The sequence below is a fragment of the Ochotona curzoniae genome, unplaced genomic scaffold (genome assembly GCF_017591425.1).
Source record: "Ochotona curzoniae isolate NIBS_2020 unplaced genomic scaffold, NIBS_Ocur_1.0 patch4, whole genome shotgun sequence".
Classification (NCBI taxonomy): Eukaryota; Metazoa; Chordata; class Mammalia; order Lagomorpha; family Ochotonidae; genus Ochotona; species Ochotona curzoniae.
The window spans coordinates 74,078-88,729 of NW_024466972.1; the positions used below are offsets into that span (position 1 = coordinate 74,078).

General features: G+C 35.6%; 1 protein-coding gene across 35 annotated transcripts in view; it reads right to left on the minus strand.

Moving 5' to 3' along the window:
• The window catches only part of LOC121167605 (regulating synaptic membrane exocytosis protein 2), a 471,939-nt gene that overhangs the window by 64,277 nt on the left and 393,010 nt on the right, over positions 1-14,652 (minus strand). The window lies entirely within an intron of this gene.

Below are 14,652 nucleotides of genomic sequence, written 5' to 3' on the forward strand. Positions count from 1 at the left end.
TAAGGCTGTTAATGTATATTGCTAAGTTATTTTTATTTATTTGAGAGGCACAATGGCAGGGAGAACAGGATAGATGCATCTTTGGGTTCACTTCCCAAATTAGCCTCTGACTGAGGCTGGGCCAGGTTGAAACCCAGGGGAGGAACTCCAGCCAGTGGGTGCAGGAGCTCAAGTATTTTGGCCATCTTCCTCTGCTTCTCCAGTTGCAGGGAGCTGGATTGAAAATGAAGTAGCCAGGGCTTGAACTGGTACCACGTGGAATGCCAGCATTGCAACAAACAGTTTAATCCACTGTGCATAGTACCAGCCCCAGAAGGACTATAGTCGCAACAGCAATCATAAAATTTAGATTTTAGTATGAAACCAAGTATTCTCATTTATAAAATATGGCATACTGTCTTTGCAGTTTTGTGACAGAACTAGACACCCTCTTGAGATTCCATTCTGTGATTACATAAACACTAATCTAGATATTGATGTTAAAATTGGGAGGTTCTGGATTACACATATAGACCAAAATTAGTTAAGTGGGTCCTTAAAAGTAAAAGAGAAAGTAGAAGAGATGGTTGTAGAACTTCAATAGAAGAGAAAAGCAAGGAATAGACACAAGGAATAGAGAAGGAGGGGACAGCAGGGCTGGAGAACGGAAAGGACCAGATTCAGGATTACTGTCCTTGTCCATGGAAGAAGGAACCCATGAATCAAGAAGGAAGGCTGCTTCTAGACAGTGAGCATGATACCCAGCAGAAAATGAGCAAAGAGACGGGATTTAAGTCCCCACAACTGCAGGGCATGGGATTCTGCCAACAATTTCAATCAGCTGGGAAGTTGGTTCATACTCAGAGCCAATAGAAAGGAACAAAGTTCTGCCAATAGCCTGATTTTGGCCTTGTGAGACTCAATGCAGACAGCAAGCTGAGCCCAACTGAGCCTGGACTTCTTACCTACAGAAAACACAGCATAATATCTTTGAGTTGCTTAGGGTTTCTAAATAATGGTCAGTTTTCATATAGTCTCCTGGACTACAGCCCATGCTGATTTCTTGCCTTCTTTCATATGGTAGACACAAATCACTAGAGTTTTTTATCTACAGCTTTGACATTTCCTGAAAATCTAGAGTCAAGGCCAAAAGGAAAGATGTCATTTTCAAATATCAGTTTCCTTGGTTTTTCTGTATACTTCATCTTGATTGACACATAAAAGCTAAAAACTGGGCATAAATGTGTGAGATGAAAAGCAAAATGAATCTTTCTAATTCTGAAAAAAAGACATTACATAAACATATATTCGATACCTCAATGTAGTCCCTAATGGTAGAATTGCTGTATATATCTAAGCACAAATCCAGCATCACCATATTTTAAAATAATGAGCCATCTCTTATAATCACTTTCATTAGTAATATTACTATAATATAGGAAGTCATTACTTACTATATAATTTGATGAAGTTATATAACATTGTTTTCATCGTCACATTCACAAAATATTCCTATTGCCACTCTTTATTCCATTAATTCAAGTTTTAAAAATGTAATTATCTTATTTAAAAACAGAGGAAATACAGTCTATTATTACTAATAATAATTATATTTAGACATTATAGTTGACTAAATCATGCAAGTTATATGTATATATAAATATGTATACCAACCACCCATATTTCAGTGTAAATTCACTTATGAAACATGTTGCTTTCTTATTTATGTCATAACCAAATTTAGTAAATAAATATTAATAGCTACTAATTATAAAACAGGAACAGCACATCAAAATGTGCTATCCTCTCCTTCGGATAGCAATGCAAAAGTATACATATCTTTATAGAGACAGAACTATTGCTAAAGCCTAGTAGAACATGGCTGTCATTCAATTATTTATATAATTGCTATTTGTCATTATTTATATTTGTTTTTCTTTTACAATAAAACGGCCATGCAATGTTCACATTTCTTATCTTCATTATAAAAAGATGTACCTTGTATCTCCATGATTGTGGAGATATTACTAGCGCTAATATAGCAACAAAGACTATATAGCAGGAGAGAGTAAGCCAATGGTTTACAACACTGATGTGAGAGAATGAAAACAGGCCCACTATGACCCAAAACCAGGGCAATGTTGGTGTGCAGGAACAGACGAGGAATTTGATGATTGTGATGGTGATAGAAATGATGGAAGAAGGTGGTTAGAATTACAAAACAATCTGAGAAGATTTTTAGATTATTCCTAATTTAGCATGTTACAACAACCAAAACGGAAATGCTTAGGGAATCTAATCATTATTTTTGCTCTTTTGATGAATTTACAGCAAGAGATAGGAAAAGAGTTTTGAGAGCTGAAGATATAGGCAAAATAATGTTCATATTAGCCAAGAAATCAGAAATGGATGAGCACCTATTGCAAATCAATACAGACAGCACAGACGCAAGCAAATTAGAGTACAGATATGTATCAACAGTGACACAATGTCCTGAGTTTGATATAATTTCAACCTCAGACAAGAATTGTAGACTGGCCACCATGGCACTATGAACCACATCTAGATCTATATAAAGATGGCTGTGCCTGCTTAGTGATGGTCTGTTAACCTTACAGAAAGAGTTCTTCCAAGATTTGAAAAACCTTACATGCATTATTCTCTTTTTGCAGCACTATTTTACAAAAGCCATTATGAACAAGCTTCAATGTGGTTTGTGGATTTGGTTTACAACAATATGAAAAACTAATTAATAAAACTGGAAAATTAATGAAAAGTCATTATATTTAGACAATTATGCTTATGCAGGTTTCAGGTCTTTGGGCTTAATGAAAATGGCAACCCTTCAAAGGTGCACGTGGAGTATAAACAGACAAGGGAGTACGTAACTATCATAGGAGTGATTCTGAACAGACAGCAAGATGCTCTAACTCACTAAATTTCGATTTCTACTTGTTGATGACTAGAATCTCACAAAGTTTACTTCAGCATGTCCAACTACTACATACTTTCTAAAAACATATTTATTTTATTTATTTGAAAGGTAGGGTGACAAAAAAAAAAAAGGAGGTAGAAATCTTTCTCCAGCTGGTTCACTCCCCAAACTGCCAATGGATGGCAGGGTCAAAAGTACATGGATCATCTTTTGATGCTTTCCCAGATAAATAGTGGGGAGCTGGACCAGAAGTGGAGCTCCTAAGAATTTGACTCAGTGCTCTGACATGAGATGTCTATGAATTAGGCGCAGGCTTACTTGCTGCACCACCAAAGTCCCTATCCCATATCCTAATAAAAATGAGTTAGCCAATTACTTCTTGAAAAAAAAAAAGCATAAAAAAATTAGAAAACACCTAAGGAAGATTGGGTACAGAAAAGAAAGTTGTCCATTCAAAGAAAACAGAAAGTGGAGACCAGCAGAGAAAAATTGCTTGCCTGACAAAATCATTTCTTGTTTTCTTTCCTTCCTTCTTTCTCAATTACCCTCTGTTTCACAGCTTCTTTCAATTTCCTCAGATAGAACACCAAATTCAGGAGTCATAATTTCTATTATAACGAGCAAATATAGGTGTGAAAGCTTAATAAATTAGAAAGTGCTTGTAAAGTACCAAAAACATAGCTGATAATACAGTAAATGCCATTTATTTCTCTTCTGCTGCTTCTGTTTGTTTCATTTGCCTTAAGAAATAAAACATTTCTCCCCAAAATGAATATGCTATCAAGAAAATATCAAGAAGATGATATCATTATGCCTGAGCTTGTTTTTAGCTTCTTACAATTTTTAAACAGACGGTGAACTGGATTTGACCTGTGGCACAGTGAGTTAAACTGCCACTTAGCAGTCCAAATTCCAAAACAGAGCCCAGTGGGAGTTCCAGATACATTGCTTCCAATCCAGCTTCCTGCTAATGCATATGGAGAGGATCAGATAATGATTCTAGTGCTTGGAACCCTGCACTTCCATGGAATGCTCAGATGCAGTTTAAGACTCCGGGTGTCATCCTGGACCAGCCTAAGTGGCTGCAGGCATTTTTAAAAAATGGATCATAGGATGAAATTTCTTCCTTTGCCTTCCCAGCAGACACAAACAAATAATTTTTTTTAAAAAAAATAAATATATAAAACAAAATAGGAAGTGGCAAAGAGCCCAGAATAGTTTCAACATATCAACTTACATCATACACATACACACACACACACACACATATGATTCAAAAAAATCTGTTGTCAAGTAGACCAATAGCCTGGTTTAATTTCCACTCCCTTTATTCTTTTTGCCTGAACTTCTTCAGTAATGACTAAAATGGTTCTTTGACGATACCCATTATTTCTAAACCCTAAGAGTCTAAGTCCTAGAATCAGCTTCAATTTAAAAGTTCAGAAATGCAAAGATAGTAAAATAAATAAATAAGAAAACCTTTTTCTTTTACCTTGTACCTTATAAAATGCCTCATGACTTTACAGCAACTCTTGTGATCAAATATTCATGATCACACTACTACTTCATAAAAGACACCTGATCTTTACTGAAATAAATAATGGTAGTCAAGTCAGTGCTAACTTGCAGCTATTCACAGAGAGCAGAATTTCTCATGCTATAAAGATGAGACTCAGAAAAAAGTAGTCTGGATGAAAGAGTGAGAAACAAGAGTTTTCCAACAACATTCTGGATCAAGGGTACAAATGCTAATGAACACTCATCTCAAACAATTCCTCTTTTAATGTACAGGTATTAAATGTGTTGTTTGTTTTACAGTCTTAAATAATGTGCCATAATAATATTAAAAAAGAAAAGAAAAAAAGGAAAGGAAACATTGTTCAAGGAGCCAAATGCCAGAAAGTCCTTCACGTTTTTACATCAGGGGAGGAAAGCTGCCTACCTACATCATTTGCATACATTTGGCTAAGTAGAGATTTGGTGTCTTAAAAGAAAGGAATATAAAGCATGAAGTGGAAGGCTGGCTGGCCTGAAGAACACTTAGAGTTCTTTATTATATTTTGAGATTTAAAAATTATCCAATAAGGTATTTGAATATCCATCCCACGCTTAGTCACTTCCTCTCTCGTTATCTTCAATACTTCCTTCCCCTTATGTTCAAATATAAAAATATTTATCTCATCTTGGAGGATAGACTCATGTTTGGATCCCCAACTACATCAGCTAGAACAGAAATTGGCAATATATTTTCTGCAAAGGGCCAGATGGTAAATCATTTAGGCTTTGCAGGACATATGGTTTCTTTGACCAACAGTTACTCACTACTCATCTGAGCCAGTGCAGCACAAAAATAATCACAGATAATACAAAAGAGTGAACTTGGCCACATCCTAATAAAACTGTTTATTCAAGAAAAAGAGAAAAAACAACCTATTAGGCTGAGTTTGGCCTGTGGTTCATAGTTTGCCAGCTACTGTTTTCTTTTTGCTTTTCTAAAGTTACTACTTTCAAATTCTACCACTTACTTTTTATTTAAAACTTGATGGTCCAGACCTCCTCAAATCTTAACAGCTAATAGTTATGAAAATTAAATGAGATGATATGTTGAAAATAAATCCATAATATATTGAAGATAATGCATTAGGGGCACTAAGCCAAGTGATTGGTTCATACATATTTAGATGGGTGTCTAGGTTCAAAATGTTCTCCTTGTTCCTTATATGTTTGCTGCACCTTATAAAAGAGCCAGTACTTGATTACCAACTTATTCAACCCAGATTGTTCAGAATCTTACTCTCCTTCACTTCTAATCTATCACCTAGTCCTATTATCTATTGAATAAATCATTATTTCTCTCTCCTCAATATTACCTTTTTTACCAGGCCTCTGGTTTTTTAAAAAAGATTTATTTATTTGAGAGGTGGAGTAACATAGAGGCGCATGTGTGGGAGTGTGTGTGGGAGAAAGGGAACACTGATTTCCCATTTGCAGTTTCACTGCCCAAGTGCCCACAACAACCAAGGTTGGCCAGCTGAAGCCAGGAGCCTAGAACTCCATTAGGTTCTCCTACTTGGCTAATCAGGACCAAGCACTTGGGCTACCATCCAATTCCTTTCAGGGACCTTAGCAGAGAATTGGACCAAGGAGCCATGCAGTCCAACTAGCACTCCAATATGGGATGAGAATGTCCCAACTGGCAGCTTAATGTGCAGTGCCACAATGCCTGCCTTGAAAACTTCTCCATCAGGTTCTCCTAATCTTTTGACTTTTGAACTTTCGTAGATGACAACAATTTTAGGGTAAATTAGAGTTTCCTGAACATAACTTTTAGTGTCTCACATGTGCATCTTACCATCTCACCAGCTTTGTCTCTCATTCTATCCCTTGAACTCTTGGACACACTGAACCTTCTACAGTCCATTGGGCATACCATAATTCCTCTTATCTCTGCTGCCCTCACAGATTGTATTATCCTGTGCTCTCAAATACTAAAAGGGTTCCGACTTTCCAAGAAAAATTCAAAACCAAAATTGTCAGATCATTCTTCTTTCTCTGATATACATCACACTTTTCTGCACTTACCATAAATTTTTGACAAAACCTTTTTCTGTGATTGATATCTTATTTCTTAGAAATTTAACTTTTTCTTTGAAATCCAACTCAAATAACAAACCTTCCAATAATCTAAACTCCATTTTAGCAAGAAGTAATCTTTCTGAAATCTTATAGCAACTAATAGGTTATAAAAAGTAATGTAAGCTTTGTGATAGTGGATTTAGAATTTGTCTAATTTGCATAATGTTTAATATTCCATAATATCTGACATATCTTATCTTTACTAAAACAAAACTACTCATACTAAATATTTTATATGATGCTTTTTAAAAATCCAAGTACTCAGTGCTAATGTTATCATCCATTTAAAATTTTAAGCAACGTTTTAATGCAATGGCATTTTAGCTATGTAAAAATGTTTTATTGAAAATAGAATGAAACTTGGTGAGGACTACCTTAAGAACAAAGCAACAATTACATAAACAATAGACTAAGAAAAGCTGAGCAACCACAAAAGACCAAGAGGATATATCAGGTAAAAATAAATGAATGTATATATAGTTTTCTTATTCAAAAAGAGATCATAAGGTTTTGCACACAAAACGGAAAAATTCAGAAAGCGTATCTTGAAATGATATCTCTACACATGAAAATGCAAAACAGATACACATATGTGTATATACATATATCTCCAAGGAATAATAAGTATGATTAAAATGACTAAAAGAAATCCAATATGTAAAATCTATAAGAAAATTTTTATTAAAATTGAGCCTTTATAACTCAGAATAAAAAAGTTAACTCATAAACAAATATGAAGGCTATTCAAATACACAAATAATGGGAGTCACTTGGTCTGTACTACCATAACAAAAAAATCTGACTGTAAGTAGGATTATATTCTAAAATATAACTCAGAGAAATTTTGTTTTAAAATCATGCATTCAGCTGTGATAATGATTTGTAAAGACAAATTAGTACATTTCCTTGAGAGAATAAGCTTCAATTTTCATTCCAGGTAGAAATAAGCATTGGTGGGGACCGGCCGTGTGGTGGTATAGCCACGTTAAGCCACCACTTGCAACACCAGCATCCTATATGGGCACTGGCTCATCCCATTCGAGTCCCAGGTGCTCTGTTTCTGATTCACTTCCTTGCTAATGTGCCTGGGAAAGCAGGAGATTACAGTCCAAGTTCCTGGGACTCTGCACACAATTGAAAGATCCAGAGGGGTCCAGGCTCCTGGTTTTGGCATGCTTTAGCCCTGACCATTGCAGCTTGGAGCGATCTCATCTACTATATGAATACCTGGGATCAAGTCCCACCTCTGCTTCCAATTGAGCTTTCTGGATACCTGAGTACATGGGAGGCAGCAGATGCTGGCCCAAGTGCTTGAGTCCCTGCCACCCATGTGGAAGACCTGCATGAAATTATCAGTTAACTAGTTTGATCCTGATTCAGCCCTAGTCATTTGGAGAATGACTAACAGAAGATTGATCCCTGTCTGTTTTTTTTTTTAATGAACATTATTTTAAATATCCTAGAAAACCTGTATTCACAATACATAGAAATTCCATGTAAAATGGGCTTTACCTTAACATTGTATTTTTTTTTTTTTAAAAAAAGGTTTGTTTAGTAATTTACAAGTCAGAGACAAAAAGAAGGGCAGGAAAAGAGGCAGGTCTTCCATCTGTTGGTTTACTCCTCAGATGTCCACAGAGGCCAGGGCTGGGCCAGGCTGAAGCATCATCTGGGACTTCCATATGAGTAGCAGGGACCCAAACATTTGGGTCATATTCTACTGCCTTTCCCAGGCCATTAGCAGGAAACTGGGTTGGAAGTGAAGCAGCTAGGACACAAACTAACACGCATATGGGATTTTTGGAGTTGCACGTGGCAGCTTTTCTCACCACTGCCACTGTGCTGGTCATGGCATTTCCCTGATACACTGATGCTCAAAAGCCTTAAAGCCCTTAATTTGAATGAAATTTAAAGACCTCCCTGGATGTGTTTCTCAGCTCAGAATTAAACTCTATAGTTTAATTACTTTGTTACTGGGGTGTAATGGATTACTAGCATGGATAATGTCTCTTCGTTATTTACATCTTAAAATTAAGTTCAATTAAATTACATAATGCCTATAATGAATCCAAAGTTCTTTTCTGAGGAATTGTTATTTTGAATAGAAAGCTTTTTCCTCCTAATATGAAAAGAACTAATTTTAAAACATACAATTAGCAACAAGGGGGAGTCATATAAATAGTAGCAGCTTTAGAGTTGCACATGTCTACCATGGGAGTCCCCAGTAGCAATTTTCTGGTGTGTGAAAGGGATATGATAGCATGTTCCTTCATGTTGTGAAAACTGAAATTAAACAGATTTGTGATATTTTTCATTATAGTTTTTAAAAGTTTTAAATGTATTCCTAAAGGAGAGAGGGATCTCACCTACTGGTTCATGTCCTCCAAACCCACAAAAGTCAGATGCAGGCCAGTCTGAAGTCAAGAGTCAATAATTCAATCAGGATGCTCCATGTGGCTAGCAGAAACCCTACTATTTGAGCTTTCAGTTGGTGCCTCATGGTGCACACTTGGAGGAATCTGGAATTGGGGGCAAAGCTAGGACTGGAGCCCAGGCACTTTCATAGGGGATGGGGGCATTCCAAGTAGCATCTTATTGTCTAATCCAGCCATATCCCCTTGTACTTTTTCTTTTACACCTTAAAGTGGCTATAGGGTACTATTCAGCTGTCTCACGTCTGTTTTCATTTTAGTATTTAGCAGTTTATTGTGTTGATGCATAATTTTGCTGAACTAAGATCAGTTACTCCTCACTAAGGTATCGAAGATTTCTCTGCACACCTCTCCTAAAACTGTTCTAGCACCTCAACTGTTGACAAATGCCTTGTTGGATTTATTTATTTATTTATTTATTTATTTATTTATTTATTGCCTTGTTAGACTTACAACCAGTTTAGACTATCTTAAAATCTGCCAAACTCCCCTTGTACTTTAATTGTCTCATGCTATTGTAATAGCCTTTCAAAGACATTCATACACTATCTTATGGACTATGTAAACACATTGCATTATGAGGCAAAAGGTCCTTTTCAAATATAATTAATATTATGGACCTTAAAATAGAGAGAACTTAGCTTGCCTACATGCGGCCACACTAACCACGTGAGTACATAAAATTAGAGAAATGCCTTTGGCTGGTATTCAGAAAGGTAAGTAGTCAGAGACATGACTCACACAAGGATTCCATAGGCCATTGTCGGCTGGAAGATCCTTTGATCTTAAGTCAGGAAAAATGGGAATATTGATCCCCAAACCACATAAATAGAATTTTGCTTGCAATTTACTGACTTTGGAAATAGTATTTTCTTGAGCCTTCAGATAAAATACAGCCTAGATAACATCTTGGTTTTAATTTTGTGAGACACAGAGCAGAGAAGCCAGCAAAGCTCACCAGGACAAAGGACAAATTTGAAAATTTGCGTTAAATAGCTGGATTAGTTGTAATTTGGTATGATCTGAATAGAAATCTGACACACAATGGATTAGGCCCTCAGCATTCCTACTCTAAAGTAATAACCTTATCTCTCAGTACCCATTTCTCATCTTCCTTGTTGACAAAATCTTTTCTAACTTATGCTGTCATGCCCCTATGCCCAAGCCTGCAGGAGCTTTCTCCTGCCAACCCTATAATTCTAACTCCTTCACTGAGCATAGTCTCTTCTCAATTCCATGGCTATTCTAATTTGTCACTATTTGTCAAAAATTCTGTGTGCTTTTACATAAGCTTCATTTCCATGTCTCTGATATTTCCTACATCAAATTGTTCATACTTAGTATCTTCACAGTTTAAACATCATCCACATGTAACAAGATAAATATGGGTGTTTTTTTATTAGTATACTGAAAGTAATGAAATACTACTAACAAGGTTGGACTAATGTTAATAATACTAACAAGTGTATCATTGATTTATTAAGAACTTGCTATATGTTTGAAAAGGTTTTGGGTCTTTAGCACAGCAAATTAAACCACTGCTTGAGATGCCAGCTGGAATCCCATATGGGTACTGGTTCATGCTCATTTAGAAACACTACAATTCCAAAATACAAGTGCAAAAGATACGGAGGAATTAAAGGTGTAGAAAAATTCCCTCTCCATTGCTGTGCAACTCTTCTTAAAAACAATGTGGCAGTTCCTCAAAAATTGAGAACTTACCATATGATCCAGCAATTCCACTCCTGGGATACATGAAACAATTGAAAACATTCTCTACATATATTACTGTATTTAATATATGCTTGTGTACTTGCGGGTTTTTATCATCAAATTAGTTCTTACATGTCTAATCTGAATATTATCTAAAGAAATAAACATTAGTAAGGGACTAGAAAAGACATTTGTACATGCATGTTCATAGAAACATTAATCACAATAGTCAAAATGAAAACAACTCAAATTGACAGATAAATGAATAAATAAAATGTGATCACTCCTTCCTTCCCTCAACTTCTTTCTTTCTCTTTCTATATCTCTTTCACACATCCACATTTATATTATTCAGCTTTAAAATGGAAGCAAATTCACAAACATACCACAACATGAATGAGGTATGTAGAGTAGCCAATTCATAGAGACAGTAGGCCAGTGGTTGATATAAGAGGAGGGAAATGCGATGTTATTGCTCGATAGGTACAGAGTGTTAGTTTTGCAAGACAAAAAGAGTTACAGATACTAGTTGTCAGCTTGACATCACAATAACACCTGAAGTGACTAAAATAAAGTGAAAAAATTTCGGCTTACAAGTTTGGAGGCTGCAGTCCAAGGCTAGGCAGTGTCATTGGGTTAACTTCTAGGAAAGCAATGAGAACACCATGTGGTGAGGCAGGAAAGAGAGAGAGAGAGACAGAGAGAGACAGAGAGAGAGACACAGAGAGAGAGACAGAGACAGAGACAGAGACAGAGAGAGAGAGAGAGAGAGAGAGAGAGAGAGAAGAAACTGGGCCTAAAATAGGTGTTGATCAATCCTTTCAGGAAAACTGTCTTCCAGCAGCTGACTGCTAATGATCTAAGGACTTGCCACTAGACCCACCTTCTAAAGTTTACATCCTGGGGTCCAAACCTTTGACATTTGGCCCTTTGTTGCACATTCAGCATCTAAACTAATATCAAAATTGTAGCACTGGTAGTAACTGCACAACAAAAAATGCATTTAACAATGCTGGAATGCATAGAGGTAAATTTTACATTATTCATGTTTTGCCACAATTAAAGATATACAACAGAAGTGGTTTTTCTCAGAGTAAATGATATGAAATCCAACTCATATTTAAGAAACACTACATTAATTTCCATTAACAATGTAATTGCTTTTTTTTTAGCAACTTAGGGATGATGGCTTGCTATAGCTAGATAGCAATAATATTCATTTTATGTTGATAGTAGCTTTCACTTACAGGTAATGTTTTGCTTAACTGATCTATCATAATACATGAACCTCTTAGACTTAGTAAATGCAAATTGATATCCAAATTTTAATTAGTACTAGATAATACATAAATGCAAACTATTGTAATTTCAAAGGGAAGAAATATACCTAGAAATTATGTCCAAATAGTCCAAATCACAGTATCTAGTAGAATCCTTAATAAGCAATATCATAGAGGGGGTAATCTGAGATCTCCAATGATGGGGAAAGACAATATTACTACCTAACTTGCCTACTTATCTTCATTTGTACTGTTTTCTTCACATATATTACATGTACTTAATATATGATATATAGTTGTGTTTTCTCTACATATATTACATTTAATTAGTTAATCACTTAACATATATGTGCATTTTCTCCACATGTATTACATTTATTTAACATATGTTTGATTATTCATGGAATTTTATCATCTTGTCACATTCTACATGCCTACTCTAACTATTGATCAAAAAAATAAGCTTTAGGAAGTATGGTTCAGGTTTGTAAAAAATTGACCAATAATTGGCCTTTTGCTTGTTAACTGGGCTGTGAACTAAAAATTTACTTTTTTGAAAAACAGGATCCTGGGGCCCGGCGGCGTGGCCTAGTGGTTAAAGTCCTCGCCTTGAATGCACCAGGATACCATATGGGTGTCAGTTCTAGTCCTGGCAGCTCCACTTCCCAACAAGTCCCTGCTTGTGGCTTGGGAAAGCAGTCGAGGACGGCCCAAAGCCTTGGGACCCTGCACCCGTGTGGGATACCTGGAAGAAGTTCCTGGATCCTGGCTTTGGATCGGCATAGCATTGGCTGTTGCGCTCACTTGGGGAGTGAATCATCGGATGGAAGATCTTCCTCTCTGTCTCTCTTCCTCTCTGTATATCTGACTTCCCAATAAAGAAATAAAATTTTTTAAAAAAAAAAAGAAAAACAGATCCTGAAATTTATTTATTTTCTGAAATCAATTTTCCATGCATATTTTAAATTTGCAGAATTGACTGGTACATCTAGAAATGATAATAGCAATATGGCATCTGCACGATTTTTAAGTAATTTATCAGATTTGGAAAACATAATTTCAATTTTGTTGCTAAGAGAGTGATCTGTGACCCAACATCATTTGGAGACAGGGACTAAGAAAAACTCAGAATATCATCCTAAAATTTTTTAAGCATTCATTTTAACTATTACATACTAGAGCAGTAGATTTAAACTTTTGAAAATTTCATCACTAAAATTGAGATTTGTTAATATTACTTTAATGGTACCTTGGGATTATACTTGCAGGAAAAAAGTGCTTGATGTAAAGTGCCTTCTAATTTTCAAAAATAATGATTTAAGGGTTTATTGCAGTACCGGGCTATGGTTTGCTTAGCAAACAAATCTGCTTGCCCTTTTTCCTGGTTACTCTCTAGAACACATCTCTTAATCCTGACTTCATCATTTCCAATTCTTGGCCATAAACTTTCCATGTACTGGCTGAAGAGGGATCTTAAAGTCTTGTAAAAGAGTAAGCCATGAGATGCAAAGAACCTTGAATGTCATAAAAAAGGAGAAAGCCGCTTGCCTTCAAAGAACATCTGTATTGATCAGATATTTGATAAATAAATAAAATATGTTAATAATAGATTTCTTCTGGAATAAGTTTTTGAGATATACCCACCAACACAAACACACCCATATACACACACTCCACATGCACACATATTACAGTGGCTGCTATTACGTTAGGTAAATATTTAGAGCAATTCCACTGTCAACTTTCAAATTCAGTTTTCTCATACTTAATTAGTAAATAAATCCTGCTTCATAACTTTACTTTGAGGTTGAAGGGATTTACATATTTAGTTTTAAAACAGTACCTACTAAACAATATGTGCCCGGGAAGTGTCAAGTGCTCTTATTTTAATTTTCATTCTATTTTATCTCTCTGTTTTCTTTAACTTATTTCCATCAGGGTTGTCTAACACTGAAGGTTTTTCAAGGTCTACAAAATCCCTCCATCTTGGCAAATTCCTAGTTTTCCTTCAGAAGAACTTGAAATAAGCTGATTGTGTCTTTTTTTGCTTAAGTATTTTCTTCATTTTATTTCTAACACACATTTTTTTGTAGGATGTCTACAGAGTCATACCTAATTCTTCAGAAGTCATAGTTTTCAATGTTTGCCTCTAGTTAACAGGCAAAGGATCATAAACAATTGTACAGCAGAAGAGAAATATGTGATATAACTTAGCCACGACTGCACTGCCTAACATATGTTTAACCAATGATTTCCTCCTTTGCCAATTATTGTTTCCATACAACTACTTCAATATATTTCAGAATCACGTCATTTTTCTTTAGGAAGATCCTATATTGCTGAGTTGTTTACTCTTTAGAAAGCAGGCAAGTCATCTTGATAGGATATTAGTAAAAACAATGTTACTTGTTTTACTAAGCTATGACATCTCAAAAAATTAAAAACATCATAGCACTCATTCAGCAACAACTCTTTAACTTGATTGCATGCAGATCTCCACTTAGAGACCAAGAAAATGAGAGTACTATATGAATATTTCAAAGTGCAAATGTTACAGCTGGAAACATACATGGTAATGCTTTGTTTCAGGTAAGTTACTTTTATGGTATTGTCTAAGATTTTGGATAACCTACTATGCAGCCAGATAGTTACACTCCGATATTTTAAATAGTGTTAG